Source organism: Silene latifolia, chromosome 2, assembly GCF_048544455.1.
Source record: "Silene latifolia isolate original U9 population chromosome 2, ASM4854445v1, whole genome shotgun sequence".
In the NCBI taxonomy this organism is placed as follows: Eukaryota; Viridiplantae; Streptophyta; class Magnoliopsida; order Caryophyllales; family Caryophyllaceae; genus Silene; species Silene latifolia.
The window spans coordinates 108,888,862-108,911,083 of record NC_133527.1 but is presented as its reverse complement, the minus strand read 5'-3'; the positions used below and the strand labels follow the sequence as shown (position 1 = coordinate 108,911,083).

Here is a 22,222-nt window from a genome sequence, read left to right as displayed (position 1 = left end):
CTACCAAAAACTAAGTAACAATCCCAAAAACTAAACTACTAGCTTGACCGAGGCAGGCTAAGTGTAGGATGTAGTAAATAGGACAAAAAGGATATTTTAGGCAGTGTGGAGCTTATGGGTGAAACGAGAAAAAGGAAAACCTCTACCACATGTGTCAACTAACCACAGACCGAATGCATACAGGTATTAAGCAGATTAAGTTCATATTTATGCACATTAATGTGACATGTCTTATAAGGAGTACTACTCACATTCCTAAATAAACCGGTCATAGATGTCACCAGTTATAGGCTCTAAATCTCAGAAATATGATGTAGTTTGCCAATTTTCAAAGTCAAGTCTCAAGTTTAGCAAGAAATTTAACGAAAACTCGTAGACTATGCATATGATTCTACTAATAACATGTCAATTAGCAAGGCTCAGGCAAAAACAGATGCAAATGCAATGTCATCATTGAAATACTACCGTTCCGACTCGACCTATATGCTAAAATAAAGGTGCATTTTATTGAATTTTTTTGAAATTTTTCAATTTTTCAATTTTTTTCTTTTTTCTTTTTGTATTTTTTTGAATATAAGAATGAAATAAACAATGCAAAACAAAATGCAAACGTGAATGCAAGCAAATGATATGCGACGCAAAACCCTTCCCCAAACCAAATCACCCAATGTCCCCATTGTGCAAAATCATGTAGTGAAGAAAAGAGAAGTGGGAATTTGCGGGAAAATAAACAAATAAAAATGACATGAAGTGGAAATCGGGAACTTACAAGACTTTGAGCGCAGCAAAGGAAACCTCCCCAAACCAACGTGAGCTAGGAGGTTTCAGTAGCCAGCAGTGCTACCATTAAGTACCGAAAGACAAATAAAACCCACGCATAAAATCGAGAAGACAATTTTGAAGCGGTAAATATGTGCACAAATGAGAAAATTAGAAGAAATAGATAATTGACGGAGGAGAAAGTGGAGTAGAAAACTCCCTTAAGTCCGCATATCGACCAACCACAGCAGGGGAGAGGTCGTGAACAGGTACAGCAACGTCCTTGGTCGATCGATTAAGAACGGAAGTCGATCGACCAATGTGTCAGGAACAGTAGCTCCTGGAAAGTGCAACTCAGTCGATCGGTAAATCAGGTAACGAGGAGGCAGACGTAATTTCTAGCTGTCTAATTCTAGTCTAAGGTAACGAGTGTAGGGGTTGAGTTGAATTGGTCTATAGCTAAGAGTAAATAAAGACAATAAACTAAAAAGACGGATTAAACAGATAAAGAGGGGGTACTAGGATGGTTGGTTCATTATAGCTTTGGCGGCGGCATACTAAGTCGGTATGAATCAAACACATGTAAGGCGGGAAAACAAGAGGTCCTCTCGGTCCACTCTTAACAGATAGCATCTTTCGATCTCGCTATAAGTCCCTAATATCACTAATACTGACTCTCGTCCAGAAAAGTGACTGACGGTCTACACTATACCTATCTTTCGATCTCAGCACAGTTTAGTCATTTTAATTGGTGGTCTAACAACTGTCCCTATCTTTCGATCTAATGGGTCAGTTATAAATTAAGCATCTAACTGGTCGCATGCATTCGATTCGTTAAATACAACATTAAAATCAATTAAAACGAAAGGTAACCTCACGTGGTCAGTCGATCGACCAGGTATGGCGGTCGATCGACTGACACGCGAATTCAGTCCAAAATAATACTACGCCGCCTACGCTATAATTCGCCTACATCCTAGCACAAATAATCTAGCTACTCATGGTACTGATAAAAACAACAATAACAATATGAACTAATGAATTCATTCTTGAATTATTCAAATAACAAATAGCGATAAACGATAATTGGCTTTGGATACTAACTAGCAATTCTATACTAACAATGAAATAAGGATAAATCGAAATAAGGCAGAAGAATACCGAGATTGCAGAGGAATGATTGAGAATAAGAACGAAAATTCCAATGCTAATCAATATTCCAAACCCTAATTATAAAACTAAATATTACTGTGTAAAAACTTGGGTAAAATTCGGAATCAAAACTGAATGAAGAACTGAATGTTCTAGGTTACGTTATATAGCAACTAACGCAACTTTATTTCCTAAACCTAACATAACTTTGGGCTTCAAGATTCACGGTCTTTTAATTCTCGTATGGAATAGCAGTTGGGTCGATCAACTAAGAGAGGCAGTCGATCGACTGCTCTTCAGTATACAGTAGCTTCTAGAACCCGCAGGTTAGTCGATCGACTGAAGGTGGTGGTCGATCGACTGCTTGAGCTGCTACTTGACTTTCATAATCACGTGGATTTGTCTTTTGGGCCTTGGATTGCGCACCAAGCTCGTTCCTTAAGTGGATATTTCACGTCAAATGCAATGTTGGATACGCGGGGACGGATTTAGCTCAATTTCCGTTGAATTCTTCACATAATCAATTGAATTTTGCGAGTCAACTGTTTGGTCGTCTACCTTGAGTGAAATTTTGAAAACCCAATGTTTGTTCACTGTTAAGGATATAACATCGTCACAATCAAAACCGAGTCCGAGCTTATCCACGGCTGAAACAAATTCAAGTCAATAGTCCAAGTCTTCTCCTATTTATTCTCAGTTGTTATTTAGTCCTTATGTTATTCCTTGTTTATAGTAGACTTCCTGTAAACTGGGTATTGTTAGCTTATACTTAGGCTTTTGTTATCAGCTACTTGGTATATATATGGACCTTGTGTAAACTATTATAATCATTAATTAAATCATCAAACTACCTTATTCTTCACGTTTACATCTATAGTTGAATGCATTTTGTGGGGGCTTCTTGGTACTTGGATTCTGAATAAATGTGGTGTTTGAAATATCCTACAACAAATAACGTGACATTTGTGTGCAATTTGCAAAGCATCCGTGCCATTCACTCTAAAAACGGATACTACCAGTTATAGCTGCTTGAAATTTTGACTATTTAATTATGTCACTTGTCTATGAAATGACATGTTTCCCATTTTAATATGAGTCCAATGTAATTATTCATGCCTTCTTAGTGGTAAATGGTTTGTCTTACATTTGAGTCATTTATAATTGAATGCTTGTTTTGCTCATTATAAATGGTTCATTTCCGTTTGTTTACATTTTTATTCAAGTGACAAATATTGAAGAAATGGGTTACTTATTCATATTCATGATTATGATTTGGCATGAAATGTCCCACTAGGATTATCATCGGTTTATTATATGTAGTAGTCTCTGTCCAAGTTGATTCGTATCGCTTGGTTGAGTCGTATTCTCTTGATAATGCCTTTATGCTATACTGTATTGCTTGACTTATCTTTACGCCTCTTTCGGACTGTCCTGCCGATTGTGAGTTTAGCTCATATTTTCCGCCTCTTTCGGACTGTCCTGCCGATTGTGGGTTCTCGATTTCCGATCTGTCTTCGAGTCTTGGATGCGGACTGTTCTGCCGCATGTCGAATCGGGAACATCATCTTGTCCCGAGAGTCTGGCCAGATTTAGACTAGGACTGAGTCTTGGGAGTACCATTGTCGTCCTACCAGGGGAATTATATTTTGATATATGAGTAGTAAAGGTCTTGCTTGGTTATAGATATTGGTATTTGTCTTTCTTGCATTGTGTGTCCTGGTCCTATCGGATACTATGGGTGAGCTATAAGCCCTCTAGTTGTGATATGATCGTCGGGATTGATGTTCCCATCCGTTGTTATGGTGAGATGCAAGCCATAAGTATGAATGTGACATTAGTAGCCACGTCCCGTACAATGTTTGCTAAGTGGTTTTCCAAGTAATGGCTACAATTTCTATTCTTGTAAATTGCATTGGTTGATCCCTTACTTAACTGCTTCAGATGATTCGAATTCTAATCTCATATCTATGTTGTATTTCCTTAAAATGCGTGCTTTTGTATAAATGACCGTATTCTTGTCCTTCATATTAGTTAGTTGTCTCACATGGTTAGTTGAATCTTTATTATGCTGATGTTATATATCTTGTTCCATCTCATTTAATTGCCATGTTTAATTATAGACTTATATTCATATCTTTTGTAAGTATTTTACATGACTTATCTGTTTTAGTTAATTGTTATGTTCATTTTGACAATTTGTGGCTGGGAGAACCTTGAGTTACTCCCTACTGACTGTGGCGTTCATGTTTACATGAATGACAAGTATTAGTTGGTGCATCTATGGGGTAAAGACATGTGTGAGCTAGCGAGCACTTTGGCCTTATAGTCGGTTTATTAGGATTCCTTAGACTCACCTTTTATTGTATTGTCATTCGAGGGATACATTTTCCCTCACCTTTGACTATCACGTTTGTATAATTTAAATCTTTATTTCCGCATTCTTTATTTATGTTTTGAATTTTAATGAACCCGCGCTTTAAATTTGAAAAGTTTCAAAAAATCTCCTAATTTCCGTTTGAATTTATAAGTTATGTTTTCCGCCTTATCGCGGGGTGTCACAGTTGGTATCAGAGCCTATGTTGCTCCCGATGCACACACGTGGACCCCAAATTTAAATTTAAACTTGACCATAAATAATGAATGAGAGATGGGTAGACTTAAGGACCTAAGTTGGTAGTCTCTTTGTGTATGTGGTCGATATTCGGAGCTATATTCTATTTTTCGGAACAATTGTCGTTGGAAGCACCTAGACCAAAACACAATTTATAACTTCACAAACAACTCTACAATTAGTAAAGAGGCAAGTAAAGGTCGGATCCCAAGGGATGGGAATTGAGATGAGATTTCTATTGAGACTAGTGGTGTCTTAGGGGTGTCACAATTTCGGTTGATGTAGAAGGTCACTAAACTAAATAACAATGAAAGTAAACAAGCAAGATGAATTGAAGGGTTGTAAACAATTGATAAAAAGCACTAGGGTATCATGGGGTCATAGGGGAATCATGGGAATTGATCATACAAACATGTTCTCAAATTATAAGCAAGCAATTATTGTTGTGATGGATTGAGTTGGGTTATATCTTACAATCCTAGAAAAGTTTGGGTCCCGGAGCCGAATCGATTAGATTGTACAACACCTACAAGTCGACTAAGTCTTCCCTACTCAACAACATGCATGGTCTAATGAGACTCGAGTTGGTTTATGTCTTACAAGTCTCATTGAAAATATAGGTGATGGGTAAAAAATGCAAGGATTCATAGGCTCGCATTTCATCAAACATAACATGTGCATGAGTTGAGATCAAAACAAGCAAGCAAATAAACCATGAAAGCATATTAATTTAAGCATGAATCATTCCCCATGTTGGTTTCCCCTAATTACCCATTAACCCTAGCTATGGAACTACTCACTCATTATCATGTTGAACATGCTAGCAAGGTTGTCAATCATACCAACAAAGTGAAACATGATGAACAAATGAAAGTAATTAGCAATAATTAAAAAGGGATTAAGAGAATTACACCTACTAATGATTCCAATGATAAAGCAAAGAATAATAGAAGTACTTGATGCTTGATTGAGAGGTTGTCAATCTCCCAATAATAACCCAAATAATCTTCAATTACCCAAAATAAAGGATGAACAAAAGAGAGATTAAGGAAATAAAACTTGTATTAAAACTTGATTAATTGTTGATTACAAAACTAAAGAGAGATTTGATTGATCTTAACTACTCTAAGAACTGATAAGAAGAACATGCTCTTCTAATTAGACTAATGGGGTATTTATAGTGGAAATTAGGTGGATGCATTAGGGTTAACTAAGGGCTTAAATGACGATTAAGTCCCTACTTAGGGAAACGCCGGTATTTTCTGAAGGAAGGGCATCTTTCTTGAAGCTTGAAGAAACGAATTTGCGCTGTCTTGGAATCCGTGCGTCTTAGGCACGGGACAGCCGGATTCCTGTGTCTCTGCCCGGGCGTCTTTGGGAGAAGGCAGGCGTCTTCTGGGTGCTACTGCCCGGGCGTCTTTGGTAGAAGACACACGGATTGGGATGCTGGGGACGGGCGTCTTCTTGGGAAGACGGGCTGATTGTCATATAACGTACTTTCTTCTTCCTTTCTTCCCTTTTCTTCATAAAATCCTTGGGGATTTCCTTGGGGATGCAAGGATCTTTCCTCATCATTGCCCAACTACTATAATATGTACAAAGGCCTTCTAATCTTGCCTCTCGTTGATGCTTGGTCATTGGATTCAATCAATTTAGTCTCATTTTGCCATGAAAATGCAAGGTTTGCACTCATTTCCTACCAAGGACACAAAACCTCAAAGAATATGCAAAACAAAGAGCTAAAGACAATAAATGACCCAAATATGCACTAAAAAGCATGGGAACAAGGCTAATTCGGGGACTAAATGTTCGCTAATTATGGTCACATCAAATATCCCAAACCGAACCTTTGCTCGTCCCGAGTAAAGAGGTGGCAAACACTAGGACCATTATTTAAACTAACCTATTAACATAGCCGACATGAGACAATTAGCGGGTCTCACTCCGCCCCTTCAACTCACAACAAGACAACCATGAGGTAGGATGCCTTCTTGCAAGGCAAGGTGGGTCTTGCCAAAATGGCGACACATTCAAACATTAAGCACCCAAAAACAAATAATGGATGCATCTAAAAAAGGAATAGCCACTTCCTTATCAAGTGGCGGAGGCAACTAAAAGAGAACAAATTTAAGAGCATATATTCCGTCACAAATACTAGTTCAACAAATTACTAAGGCTAAGAGGATGGCACTAAATCACCTCCAAATGGTGTTAAACTAGACTACTGTAACATTTCGTGTCTGTTATGTTTAATTGATGTGTCAAAAGTGTGTGTTAACTGTGTTAGAAATGCGTAATGTCCGTATGTACGATATACAATACCCTTCTGATGTTTGAGTACGGGAGCGAACTTCGGGACGAAGTTCATTTTAAGGGGGGAAGACTGTAATACCCCGTATTTTATATAATCGATTAAACGGATATTATTATATATATTAGTTATTATACATTTTATATTACTATTAAGTCGGGTTAATTGTTGAGTCGATAATTACGTTAATTATTTTACTTGACTCGCGTTGTATCGATCTAAGTTAAATGAGACGGGTTTATATGGAATTCGAAATGTGAGCTAACCCATTTGAGCTGGCCCAATAACTGTTCAGCCCAAGTAACCCTAAACCCTAATAGTACCCTAACCCTAATAGTACCCTAACCCCAATAGTACACTACCCAACCCGCCTCCTTCATTTCTTACTCCCTCAACCCGCCTCCCTTCTTCATCAACACCAATCTCAGCCTTTCACGCTTAGAGAGAGAGAGAGTGACCGTGGGTGTTGACGGCGCAGCAGGGATGAGCTAGGGGCTATTGTCGACGACCGTGGGTGACCCTGGTGGCTGTTGTGGTGGCGGAAAAGGTAAGAGTTCAACTCTTTCCCTCTGTTTCGCATTTACGTCGAGTTGTTGGTTCTTTGTTTTGTGACTTAGGGAGGTGAGGCTGGTGGTGGTTGACGGGGTAAGGGAATTGGGTGGTATGTGACGAGTGTAGTGGTGGTGGTTAGGGAGGTTTTAGGCGGTGGAAATGGCGGCAGGAGGTGTTGTCGACAGGGGTAGTCAAACGGGTTTAAGATACGGGTTTTTCAGGCGAGTTAGATGGTTAGGATTTGGGTGGCGCCACCGTGGACTCGGGAGGTCGAACGGCGCGCCATGTCGTCTGGGGTTCGTGGGGCGACGACGAGCGGGCGGTGGTAGTTTGGCGGGGATAGGTGTTGGTTGCGGTGGTGGTGAGTCGAGAAAATGGGGCGTTTGGTGAGGCTCGGCGGTGAACCAGGCCAAATGACGGCCCTGGTTCGACTCGCCGGCGCAATCGACCGAGGCCTGGGGTCGGTGGTTGATGGTGGGGTCAAAGAGGGGAGCAGGCCGGGTGGTTGTCGTGGTGGTGTAGGCGGCGCGTGAAGGGTGGGGGTGAGAGTGAAGGCGCGTGATGTTTAGTCGGTTTGATTCGTTTTCTTTATTATTTAAGTTATCGTATTTAGTTAATTAATTTAACTCCCGAGTTATTTAAAGTAATTAGAGACGGGTTATTCAAATTGTTCTATGTTGATTCGGGTTTCTTAAATCATTTAATTCGTTTAATCTTTTATTTATCATACTAGTTGTTCAATTTAATTCCCGAGTCAGTTAAATAATTCGAGTCGGGTTTTGGAGTCGGGATGGTTAAATGGAAAACTGCTATATCGGGGAAGTTTCCATTTAAGGAAACTTTCCATTTAGGGAGTTATATCTTTAGTAACTTTCTATTTTGGGAACGGGAATAGTTAAGTAATCATTTATCATTATTTATCTTTCAGAGGGCGAATTTGTTGTGGAATCTTATTGAGCATCTACTTATCTGTCTGCTGCTATCTTTGAGGTAGGGAAATACACATGACTTATTATCGTTGATGTTGAATTGTGTTGACATGATTCATGGTTGTTGATTTACGTTATGATTCATATACGGGAAGGTGATTAACTGAATTGATCGTATTGAGTATGATATCATAACATCGGGTAACCGACATGATTTTATGATTTATCAGTTCAATGATATATATATATATATATATATTGTGTTGCATTAATTTCTTTTGAGCATTCATATGCATTGGAGATGGAGGATGTGGTGGTGATGTGGTGTGGTGATGATGATGTTGTGATAAGGCCCGGGCGGGTTCTGCGCAGACTTGCCCTGGTGTCCTCAACAAGGAAAGTGGCAGATCGGCTACGGTCGATATATATAGTCTACCGGGGATCGGTATGGCTGGGCGTTCTGGGTTATGAGTTATGAGACTGGTTATGAGATATGAGTTGAGATGGAGATGGAGGTGACGGAGGAGCATGCATATCATATTTTTGTTGTTTCATTGTTTTCCCTACTCAACCTCGTGGTTGACCCTGTGTATTCGTGAACACCTGTGATGACCCAAATATTGGCGAGCAGACTTGACAGGTTTAAGAGATAGAACGGGAGCTTGGTGGGCGTGAGACTCTGGATCAGAAGACTTAGTAGCTAGATCATCATCTAGAAGACTTTCACTTTTATTTATGTTAGTTCTTTGTAATTTGACGTAAAAGAGGTTTTGTAATAATTAAGTTAAAGTAATTATATAATTTTGCCTTGGAGTTTAATTTGTTATTCACTGCCTCGGGAAACCGAGATGGTAACAGTCCGGTTTATTAGGGAATGTCTTGCTAAAGGCTCCTTCATAAACCGGGGTGTTACAAAGTGGTATCAGAGCGAACGATCCTCAGGCCTAAACCAATGAATCCAATGAACATAGGAAGAGTCTAAATAAAATGAACCCCGGGATAGAACTGTTAGGAGCCCACTAAGGTAAGGGATGAGTTAGGGGCCCCCTCACACCGAACCAGTGGCCCTCTCAGTTGACCCGGGAACCCTGAGTGTATATGAGAGAAAGGGTAGAAAAGTTGCATGAGGTTGAGCATGAAATTCCTATATCGTTGCCTAAGTGTTAACTGATTGATACATTGATTATTGCATAAAAGGGGTTGATGTATACCTTGAGACCCATATATTCTAACCATTCTGCAGGACAACGCTACGGTAAGTATTTTGTATGAATGATGACGTGATCATATGATGTTGTGGAGATGAGAAATAAATTTTCGAGTTCAGGTTAATAATCAATGAAGTGTTGTGGTAGTCGTGAGCGTGAAAATAATTGCGAATTGACGATATACATCTGGGTGGATGTTGAATGATGTGTTGATAGTACTACTATGTCTAGTAATATGCGGTTATGTGATCCCGAAGGCATGCTAGTATAGTATTGTGATAGTAATTAGAAACACTATTGAATTGCATGTTTATAGTCATAGCAATCGTGATTTAGATGTAAGGAGTAGATCGAGATGCGAAGGGATTCTATGGGGTAGATGTTACGAAGTACACAATGTGAGATTTCAGTTAGAATGGGTTAGTATCGATAGTATGGTTGTAAGAGTTTGGGACATAGAAAATGAAAGACTTATTGTTGAAACTCGTTTTGTTGATGTTACTCTTTAATTGACCTTACTGCCATTTCTTTTCTGTTTATTACCTATAGATGAAAATTTTATGAGAGATAGCCTCATGAGTTAGTGTTCATTTGGCGTTGGTTTCATGCTTACATGATATACGGGTTAGGAGTAATAAATATTTTAGTGGGCTGTGGTCAGGAAGTTCCTGTGCAGTGATGTTTTGACCAACGATTTTGTAAAAATCCTCATTTAAATTGTATTAATAATTTTTGCATAATTCCAACTCCATCGATCAGAAGATTCGCATATGTTTTCAAATTGATAAGCCACGAAAATTCTTGATGTTTCTATATTAAATGGTAACTTTTGCAAACTGACCCAAGTTTCGGACCAATTACTGTCACATACTTGTTTGGACCAACTGAGTTGCAAAATCCTTTAAAAAAAATTGAATTCTTGAGCTTTAGACCTCATTCTTTTTCTCAAGTATTACTAACTCCCTGTATGTTATAAAAAGTAATCTAACTCAAGTATTCGTTGAACGGATTTTTATTCGTGATTTTTGGAAGTTACAACGTGAATCATAACTTTTAAAAATGTGAATTCTATGTTGAGTTTTCATACAGTTGTTCGATTATTTCATGAGACTTATTAATGTGAAATTATAGTATTTATATGATGATAGTAGCACGCATGTTCAGTAGTTATGTATCTTAACAGGTGATAAAATTAAAGTTTAGTTGATAACATTGTTGGCATGATAGTATGAGTGAAATTGAATAGCTTAATTTGATTCTTAATCGAGGCTGAAATATTTTATACGAGTCCAGTTGTTTGCATATTTTACATACGTTTGGCATGTTGTAATATCTCTGGTGTGTTCATCATATTTGCATAGTGGTCGGATATATATAAATATAAAACTATATTGTCATATCTTGGTAAAGTTGATGGCGTTAAATGATAATTTGATTGTTCTAATATACTCGCATGAATATTTATAATAATTATGTTTAAATGTTTACACATGGATGGTAGTAATGATTATGTGTAAATGTTCACACATGTAGAATGTCATCTGAGTTCTAATATCTTTCATGTGAGTTGTGTGCCTATAGTTATACTTATTACCTTCATCGCATTAAATTATTTCAGTTGAACCTAAACCTATGACATAATAATAAACAGTGTTGTTATTCCTTATTGAATATGTTCGTTATTATATTGTCATAAAATGCTAAAGTGATTCTTGTAATTGTATGGGCGTAATATAAAGGAAATTGTTTGATGTAGCACGACATTTGGCATATCTATATTCTCGAGTCGTTACTATCAATTATATTCTAATAAAGATTGTTTATGATAACTATGTTGACAATTATAATGGGATAACCCTTTGATGATTCTCATGATATGCATTGGTTTAAATGATAGTCGTTATAGTTACGTTTAATTGAGCCTACGAGTTGCCTAATTATTCAAATCGTGCAAATCAGAGAAGTTGTTCAAGTTGCTAATCTTTTATCATAACTAGTGTTCTACAAAGTATATGATGGCAAATGTATATGTTTAAGCTAATTATACGATATCTTTTGTTTTCTTTGAAAATGAGTTATACTCGATTCTTTGGACACAATTGAATGATATGGTTGCTAAAATGTTAAACACATGTGTGATATGGAAGTAATGTTGTTGTTGTCATAGATCATATGTTGTTACTTTTATTGGGAAATATGTTTTCAGAATTGATATCGTGCAAACAATTTTGATAATTTAAAATATGAATTATGAGTATGTTGTTGATTGCTTAAATTCATCGGCCTAATTCGTGACCTAAACCAGTGAGTGAGTAAATGGTTGTACGGACATGTCAATAAGATCCTGTGATTTTTATGGATAGTAGTGGTAGATCTATTTTCTGTGATATGTTTACAAATGGGAGAAGTTTCTTAAATTGTTTTGTTGATTTTACTCTCGCTCGTTCATGGTCTATAATTGATCATCAAATTTGTTTAGTTGTGAAACCGTGGAAACCTTGGTTCCTTTCTTGTTGTTCTTTTAGTTTGATGTTGTGTTTTTAAGTCAAGCATGAGCTAAGTAATAAAGGTTACTTGTTGACAATCAGTTAATTCCATAATAAAACCTTGTTTCGACTTTAATGTTAATGCGCAATCTCTTATCATGTGTTCTTTCCTGTCACATGTGGTTGATAATGATTTTGTTGCATATGTATATGAAAGGTGAAAAGAGGTTACGAGGACGTAACCATGTTTCTAGTCGGGTAGGATTGTAAAATCTTAATGTTTATATTGCACTTGTTTGTAGATTGTAGTTTTGATCAAGTTGATGTTTCGTTGTGGGGTACCTATGCAAATGAGTTCTATATGTTTTGTTCCTACTTTTGTTAGTTGGTTGATGTGTAAAAGGAGAGTGTAGTTAAACTATTGATATTGAGATTGAGATTGGCCACTAGTATTGAGTTGTGGGGCCTTTGTGCCGAGTTACGTTTACGGTCCAGTGTGACCATGGTTATTGAGTTACTTGAGTTTGAGATCGGAATTTAGATGGAAGATGACGGTGTTCTCAGATGATTATTTAGTTGTTATACATTTGTGTTCTCAGGTAGTTATTAGTTGTAGTTAGTTGGGTTAAAGTGAAGATGAGTTAAACTTCGGGACGAAGTTTATTTTTAGGAGGGCAGAATGTAACATTTCGTGTCTGTTATGTTTAATTGATGTGTCAAAAGTGTGTGTTAACTGTGTTAGAAATGCGTAATGTCCGTATGTACGATATACAATACCCTTCTGATGTTTGAGTACGGGAGCGAACTTCGGGACGAAGTTCATTTTAAGGGGGGAAGACTGTAATACCCCGTATTTTATATAATCGATTAAACGGATATTATTATATATATTAGTTATTATACATTTTATATTACTATTAAGTCGGGTTAATTGTTGAGTCGATAATTACGTTAATTATTTTACTTGACTCGCGTTGTATCGATCTAAGTTAAATGAGACGGGTTTATATGGAATTCGAAATGTGAGCTAACCCATTTGAGTGGCCCAATAACTCCACATTTTCAGCCCAAGTAACCCTAAACCCTAATAGTACCCTAACCCTAATAGTACCCTAACCCCAATAGTACACTACCCAACCCGCCTCCTTCATTTCTTACTCCCTCAACCCGCCTCCCTTCTTCATCAACACCAATCTCAGCCTTTCACGCTTAGAGAGAGAGAGAGTGACCGTGGGTGTTGACGGCGCAGCAGGGATGAGCTAGGGGCTATTGTCGACGACCGTGGGTGACCCTGGTGGCTGTTGTGGTGGCGGAAAAGGTAAGAGTTCAACCCTTTCCTCTGTTTTCGCATTTCTGTCGAGTTGTTGGTTGCTGTTTTGTGACTTAGGGAGGTGAGGCTGGTGGTGGTTGACGGGGTAAGGGAATTGGGTGGTATGTGACGAGTGTAGTGGTGGTGGTTAGGGAGGTTTTAGGCGGTGGAAATGGCGGCAGGAGGTGTTGTCGACAGGGGTAGTCAAATGGGTTTAAGATACGGGTTTTCAGGCGAGTTAGATTGTTAGGATTTGGGTGGCGCCACCGTGGACTCGGGGGAGGTCGAAACGGCGGCGCCATGTCGTCTGGGTTCGTGGGCTGACGACGAGCAGGGCGGTGGTAGTTTGGCAGGGGATAGGTGTTGGTTGCGGTGGTGGTGAGTCGAGAAAATGGGGCGTTTGGTGAGGCTCGGCGGTGAACCAGGCCAAATGACGGCCCTGGTTCGACTCGCCGGCGGCAGTCGACCAGACTGGGGTCGGTGGTTGATGGTAGGGTCAAAGAGGGGAGCAGGCCGGGTGGTTGTCGTGGTGGTGTAGGCGGCGCGTGAAGGGTGGGGGTGAGAGTGAAGGCGCGTGATGTTTAGTCGGTTTGATTCGTTTTCTTTATTATTTAAGTTATCGTATTTAGTTAATTAATTTAACTCCCGAGTTATTTAAAGTAATTAGAGACGGGTTATTCAAATTGTTCTATGTTGATTCGGGTTTTCTTAAATCGTTTAATTCGTTTAATCTTTTATTTATCATACTAGTTATTCAATTTAATTCCCGAGTCAGTTAAATAATTCGAGTCGGGTTTTGGAGTCGGGATGGTTAAATGGAAAACTGCTATATCGGGGAAGTTTCCATTTAAGGAAACTTTCCATTTAGGGAGTTATATCTTTAGTAACTTTCTATTTTGGGAACGGGAATAGTTAAGTAATCATTTATCATTATTTATCTTTCAGAGGGCGAATTTGTTGTGGAATCTTATTGAGCATCTACTTATCTGTCTGCTGCTATCTTTGAGGTAGGGAAATACACATGACTTATTATCGTTGATGTTGAATTGTGTTGACATGATTCATGGTTGTTGATTTACGTTATGATTCATATACGGGAAGGTGATTAACTGAATTGATCGTATTGAGTATGATATCATAACATCGGGTAACCGGCATGATTTTATGATTTATCAGTTCAATGATATATATATATATATATATATTGTGTTGCATTAATTTCTTTTGAGCATTCATATGCATTGGAGATGGAGGATGTGGTGGTGATGTGGTGTGGTGATGATGATGTTGTGATAAGGCCCAGGCGGGTTCTGCAGGACTTGCCCTGGTGTCCTCAGCTGCGAGCTGGCAGATCGGCTACGGTCGATATATATAGTCTACCGGGGATCGGTATGGCTGGGCGTTCCGGGTTATGAGTTATGAGACTGGTTATGAGATATGAGTGGAGATGGAGATGGAGGCGACGGAGGAGCATGCATATCATATTTTTGTTGTTTCATTGTTTTCCCTACTCAACCTCGTGGTTGACCCTGTGTATTCGTGAACACCTGTGATGACCCAAATATTGGCGAGCAGACTTGACAGGTTTAAGAGATAGAACGGGAGCTTGGTGGGCGTGAGACTCTGGATCAGAAGACTTAGTAGCTAGATCATCATCTAGAAGACTTTCACTTTTATTTATGTTAGTTCTTTGTAATTTGACGTAAAAGAGGTTTTGTAATAATTAAGTTAAAGTAATTATATAATTTTGCCTTGGAGTTTAATTTGTTATTCACTGCCTCGGGAAACCGAGATGGTAACAGTCCGGTTTATTAGGGAATGTCTTGCTAAAGGCTCCTTCATAAACCGGGGTGTTACAACTACTTTCGTCCTCAATTTCCAAATACTTTCGTCAAGAGCGATCGGATGGTTATGGAATGATGATCCCCATAATGCTAGTAGCATATGACATGACAAGTCTCGAGTTCTCTACAAAAGTAAAGGTCATGGATCGTCCCAAGCTCGACAAAGTGGCTTGACAAAAAGGCTTTTTGGGAATGAAATTCTCAAATTGTTATAAACAAGGGTGGATATGACTAGCATTCAAAATTTGACCTCATTCAACTTTCACAATTAAAAAATTAGAGATGGGGTTTGTCCCTTCCGTGCTAATGTCCTTTGCTTTCTGATGTGAACATTATTTGCGCACATTTAGTCCACTAATTGAGGCTATTTTGCATATTATTATAACATTCTTTGGCCATGTTATCCGTCAAAACCTTCCTTTTTGCTTTTCTACCGCATTTCATATGTTTTGTAGGAAAGATGATAATAAGGCAGAAATTCCCGTCTTTCGTGCGTATTCGGAAGCTATTTGACGATATTTGATGGACTAGTATGAAGAGGAAGCGAGAACTAAAGACCAATCCCACAAGAATAAAATGGAAGTGAAGGAAAGGGAAGAATAGAAGAGAAAACGAAATAGCACTCCAATCTGTGCGGCTTCTCTAGAATCCGGCCGTCCCCAAACTACAGAAGACGTGCGTCTTCACCCAAATCCGCCCGTCTTCTCCTGCTACAATCCGCCCGTCACGACACCAATACGCACGGATTTCAGTCCAGCACAATTTCGTCTTCTTCAAGCTTCAAAGAAAGAAGCCCTTCCTTCGAAAAATACCGGCGTCTCCCTGCTCAAATCTCAAAAGTGTAATTACTAGTTTAGCCCTTAGTTAACCCTAATGCATCCACCTAATTTCTACTATAAATACCCCACTTGTAAATAATCAAAGGGGGGATCCTTTTGACATCTTTTTAGGTAGAAAAATCCTTCCTTAGATTAGATTAGGAGTAGATTAGAATAGATTACTCTTTAATCTTTCCGCAAATTACACATTAATCTTTCCATAATTATTGTTCAAGTTTATTATTCAAGTTGATTATTGGGTAATTGAAGATTATTGGGTTTATTGGGAGATTGACAACCTTCCATCAACAATCAAGTTTCTTCTATTATTCTTTACTTTATTGTTTGGATCATCTCAAGTTTGGTATAATTCCTTTACCCTTTTATCTTTATTGTTCATTTCTTCATTCCATTATCATGTTTATACTTGTTGTGATGATTGACACCATTAATGACATATTTCCCATGATAATGAGTGAGTAGTCTTTTAGCTAGGGTTAGTGGGTAATTAAAGGAAACCAACATGGGATTGATTCATGCTTAATCTAATATGTTTTCATAATTAAATTGCTTGCTTGTTGTGATGTCAACTTTATGCACATGTTATGTTTGATGAAATGCCAAGCCTATGAATCCTTGCATTTACAACCATCTCTTATCTACTCAACTTGACTTGTAAGATATAAACTAACTCGAGTCTTGTTAGACCATGCATAGAAGTTGAATAGGAGGAAAGTAAGTCGACTTGTAGGTGTTGTACAATCTAATAGATTCGGCTCCGGGACCCAACTCTTCCTATGAACCGTAAGACATAAACCAACTCGGTTCCTCCATAACATTAATTGCTTGCAACTTTGTAAACATGTTTGTATGATCAGCACCATGAATCCTCTATGACCCCATGATATCCTAGCACTTTTAACCATTTGTTTACATCCTTCCTTTTATTGCTTGTTTTACTTTAATGTTTCCACTAATCTAGACACAACTACAAACCCCATCAATTGTGACACTAGCACAAATTGAGATAGATAGACTTAGAGCCCAAAGCACACCGTCCCATGGATCGACCTCGACTTACCACTAACTAGTAGTTTGTTGAGTATTATAAATGTGTTTGATTGGATGTGACCCGACGACATCACCCATCAAAATGGCGCCGTTGCCGGGGACTGTGCTATGTGATTAAGTTCTTACTTGTTTGTCTATTTTGATTTTGCTTTCACCGTGAGGAACTTGTTCCTCAAGGATTGTTCTTACCGTTTTTGTGTAGTTTCCATGCTTGTAGTCGTTTCCTTGTCTTAGCTATGATGGCTCAAGACTTGACACATGGAGTATGTGGTAGATTCTTTGAGTATGACTATGGGTATGGGGAGTTTGAGGAGCAAGTCAACACAAACCTACCTTACTATTTGTACAATGAAAATCCTAACCACTACCCCAATTTTTCCCACCAATATCCACAACATCCACCCACCCAATACCCACTTCATAATGAGTTTCAACTGCCACGATACGACCACTTTCACACTTACCCACAAGAAGAAGAAGAACCCATTCAAAATGTGATTCTCCAAATGATGGGAGATCAACAAAACTTCTTCAATCAAATTCTCGAGGAGAGCCAAAAGAGGGATAATGTTCTTCAAGGCATTATTGCCCAAGGTGAGAGATTGGAGATTCAAATTGCCCAATTAAAAGAATCCCAAGCAATCATTCCCCACCGTCCTTTGGACATTGAGCATGAATGCGAATTTGAATTAGTAACTTTTGACATAAAAGGCAAAAAATGGGAAGAGCCAACCTCATTGAGCTCTTGTGAGTATGAAAGTATGGTGTTTGATGAGGAAGATATGAAGTTGAGTAAGCCAAATACTCTTAACCTTTGTAAGTATGAGGGTGTGTCTTTTGAAGTGAATGTTGAGACATTGGAGAAAGAGTTAAATGAAGCCCCCATCTATGATTCGTATGAAGATAGCAACAATGATGATGAGCCTAACGGATGGACTCATAATATCACCTTGCTTGAGGAGCCTATCCTTTAGACATTTGAGATACCCTATCATGAAGAAGAACGTCCTTCCTTTATTCCTCTTGAAGACCACTTGACACCTATCATGGAGCCAATGATCATTGAAGAGGATATGGTAGATCTTCTTCAAAAGGTCAAGGCATCATACAAAAGCTACTTGGTGAAAAAGCTCAAAGAGAAAATTGCTCGTGAAGCCACTTGTGAAAATTTGGCGCTCACAATGACAACTTCTAAGGAACTCGATCATCAATGCCATGAAAATTCTCCTTCCACCTTGGAAGGATTGAACAATCAAAATGCTATCATCATCACCAAGATTGAAGAAGAAGTTGGTAAGTGGAAGTCTACGGATGAAAATGAACCACACTTCATGCCTAGTGTTGACAAGAATCATCGGCTTGTTCGTTGGAAGCATTGGGAAAGGTCTAATGCCAAGGACAAAGCAAGAAAAAGAACATTCTACAAGCTTCCTTGGCCAAATTTCATAATCAAGTTGAGCAACCCATATTTATGCTTATTTGGAGCTTGTTCACAAGCTTTTGATCTCTTATTAAGAGCCTTGAGCTCTATGGATAAGAACTTCTACGATTTGAACTAGTTTGGTGGAGTCCTATCTCAAACCACCATTTGTAAGATATTTCTTGGACCCTTTTACTTTGTATAATATTGTACATTATTACATTTGCATTTAATTTCTTGCATGAGAGTGGTGAGAGAGAGAGTTATCTTACATTTTTAATGAGCAAATTTCAGGAAAAGATAAGGAGGAATGGAAAATCGGTGAAAGGGTATGTTATTGCAAGGAAAAGAAAAGAAAAAGAAGAAAAGGGAGCTGAAGACGCCCGTCCCGAGGCCTGGACGCCCGTCCAGGGCCCACGTCAGAAGAATGGTTGGCGTTGTAGCAGAACACGGGCGGATTTATTCCAAGACGCCCGACCTGGGACAAGACGTCCGTATTCTTCACAGGACGCCCGTCCAGGACCCACGTCAGAAGAATGGATGGCGCTGTAGCAGAACACGGGCGAATTTATTCCTAGACGCCCGACCTGGGACAAGGCGTCCGTATTCTTCACAGGACGCCCGTCTCGTATGTCACCTAAAATAAGATCTTGCGTTGCACCAGAAAACGGGTGGATTTAATCCAAGACGCCCGTCCCGACCAAGACGCCCGTCCCAAATCCCAAGACGCCCGTCTTCTTCCTGCTCTCAATTTGGAAAAATCCCTGCATTAGAATCCGCCCGGATTCCGGCCAAGACGCCCGTCTTCTATTCTCACAAGACGCCCGTCCTGAAGAGAATCCGCCCGGATTGTCCCATTTTTTTCGGATAAACCCGACAGGGCCCACCCTTATCCGCTCGGATTCCCCCTTTCTTCTATATAATCACCCCCTTTCTCCCTCATTTCTTCACCTTATCAAACCCTAAAACACTCATCTCCATCCTCAAAATCACACCCCCCTCAAAAACACTTCCCCCCACATCAAAATGGCGCCATTGATGAACCTCAAAGGCAAGGCCAAGAAGTTGGTTGAATCCACCGGAATGAAATGCAAGGGATCATCCTCTTCAATTCCGCGGGAGGTAGTGCTACGAAGGACCTCCCGCCCCATAATGAGGGGAGGAATTGAACAACTTGACTACTTCCAAGAGGTGCTATTTGAATCCGATGACCACCGCAAGAACTTTGTCAAATTACTAGGTAAGAACTACGAACCCACTCAATTCGTAGATACTAGGGTGTTGGAAATCCTTAAGATAAGGTACCCTACCGAGATGTTCTTTGATGGTCTTGGCATTGGGAAACTTTTCCATGCCCATGAGGAGACGTACCTTAGTCTCACCCTTGAATTTTTGAGTAGCCTTCGCATTGTAACGAATACCCACACCAATGTGGGCATGGATTTTAGGTTGTGCAACCTAGACCATCATCTTTCACTTGAGGAATTCGCCTACATTTTCGGTCTTGAAGTGCCCGCCAACTATACCGAAAAACCCGATAATTTCGGTGTGGACCTTCTTTGGAAGGCTATCTCTGGGAGGGATTTTACCCATCCAAAGCAATGCTATACCTTCTCTATCCAACATCCGGTGATTCGATTCACCGAGCGCTTTGTGGCCGGTACCATCAACGGGAGGTACGAACAAGATAGGTGTACTCTCATTGATTTAACTTTTCTTGAATCCTATTTGAATGTTCGAGGGGTGAGGCGTTATAACTTCAATACGCCACTTGAGATAATTACTAGGTTCAATGATTTTGCTCAAGGAACCACTCAACTCAAGACCTTCGTGATGGGAGGTCTAATTACTATTTTGGCCCACCACCTTTGTCCCGGGTTCAATGCCGGAGGGACCTATACTCCTCTTGAGGGGAGGACTTTGATTGATGAGCACACCATCTTCAACCATCACCGATGGTGTAACTACACTCAAGACGGGAGTGTAGAGTGGTACACCAAAGGATGCACTTCAATCATCCTTGAAGGTTGGAAGATACCGGGCATTGACCCAAGATTGAGCCCATATTCGCCTCCACCAAGCTACCTCCTTGATATCCAAATTCTTGACAATCCCCCTCAAAGGGAAGAGCCGCACCGCCAAATACCTCGTGGAGCACCGGGAAGGCCTATTCGCCCACCCTCCTATGTACCTATCCCACCATACCCTACCCCATATACCGAATTTAGGCCGGCAATCCCCAATACCCCGGGTATTAATTATTTGATGCCACTCATGAATAGAGTGGACCTCGGGGTACATGAAGGGAGGGTCGACAACTACTTGGCCTTTTACCCCCAATACTATAACATGGCTCAACAAAGGTATGTTGACCCCAATGGTCCTAAGCCCTCTTGGGCACAACCGGAGCTCTTGTTCCCTAATCAAGGGAACCAAGCTTGGGATCGCGACGGCGGAGGGCATCCTACCCAAGGTGGAGGGTACTCGGGTCAAGGAGGAGAGTTTGACCAAGGAGGATATTGGGGTCAAGCAAGCGGGTATGACCAAGCCGGGAGTTCTCATCGTTATGGCTATGATCAAGATGAGGATGACGAGTGAAAGAGGCCTACCTCACCACCTCCATTTGTATGATACCCATCTCTCCCTCTCTCTTTTGTATATACATTGCATTTAGTGTAGTTTTCGCATGCATTTGTATCATATTTCATTTGCATTAGTTAGTTCATATAGTATAGTTTGCATTGTATTTATCTCACATGATTCAAATAGATAGTTGCATATAGACTAGAATTCATGCATAGGCACTAATGACCAAACTTATTCCTTTTCTACACTAGAAATAGTGTTTAAATCGGTTTGGGGAGGTTTGATCATAGGTGACCATAGTTTACTAGAAATCATGCATCATATAGTATAGTTTAGATTGCATTCATTTGTTATATATGTCATATAGAATTGCATTTGGTTAGAGCATGCATTCATTCATATCATATCATTGCATTTGTATTTCAATTTCCATAAAATCAAAAAAAAAATCCAAAAACTTGTATTTCCTTTTTTCCTACTCCTACATGTACATTGAGGACAATGTCCAAAATAAAGTGGGGGATGGGAATTTATATTCCAAAAATGCATAAAAATTGAAAAATTTCGAAAAATACAAAAATATGTCTTTTAATTTCATAAAAACAAAAACCATAAAAATTTGAAAAAAATTGAAAAAACCAAAAACAAGTTCATTTTCCTTTGTAGTGTAGTCATGTTTATATTGTTTTTGTTTTACCCTTGTTCACATTGATCGACTACGCCACATCCGAGACATGAGGATATTGAAGACCGATGATATGATCTTTCCAATCTCCTTTTTCCTCTTTATGTTAATGACTATGTGGCTTTATTTTTATTGATGCGGTACAACAATGTGAACTTAGGACTTGCATTTAGTTTATATGTCATATTAGTTGGTAGAATCACTTGCATTAGGATGTATAAAATAGTTGCATCATGGCATTTAGTTGCATTTAGATAAAATATTCTGAAAAAGTGCCTAATTAAGAACTTTGACAAGAGCAACTAAGCCATTACAAATACTTTTTCAACTTAAGACTTTGCCTACTAGAATGGTTGTAAAACACCCTAGGTTGTGTCATACTAGTGTCTTTTGACCCATGACCCAAAGCCTAGTCAAGGGTTTGCATGTGAGTCACCTATTCCAACCCCGTGATGCGATGTGGACTTGGTTAACTTTTCTA

At 39.3% G+C, this 22,222-nt stretch overlaps 1 protein-coding gene across 1 annotated transcript in view; it reads left to right on the top strand.

Annotated features, from left to right (window-relative positions):
- Positions 1 to 21,505, top strand: part of LOC141630039 (uncharacterized) — a 104,108-nt gene extending 82,603 nt beyond the window's left edge. The window contains exon 2 of the mRNA XM_074442930.1: positions 21,347 to 21,505. The gene's annotated coding sequence lies outside the window, so the exon portion shown is untranslated. The remainder of the gene's footprint in view (positions 1 to 21,346) is intronic.
- The last annotated feature ends 717 nt before the right edge of the window (positions 21,506 to 22,222 follow it).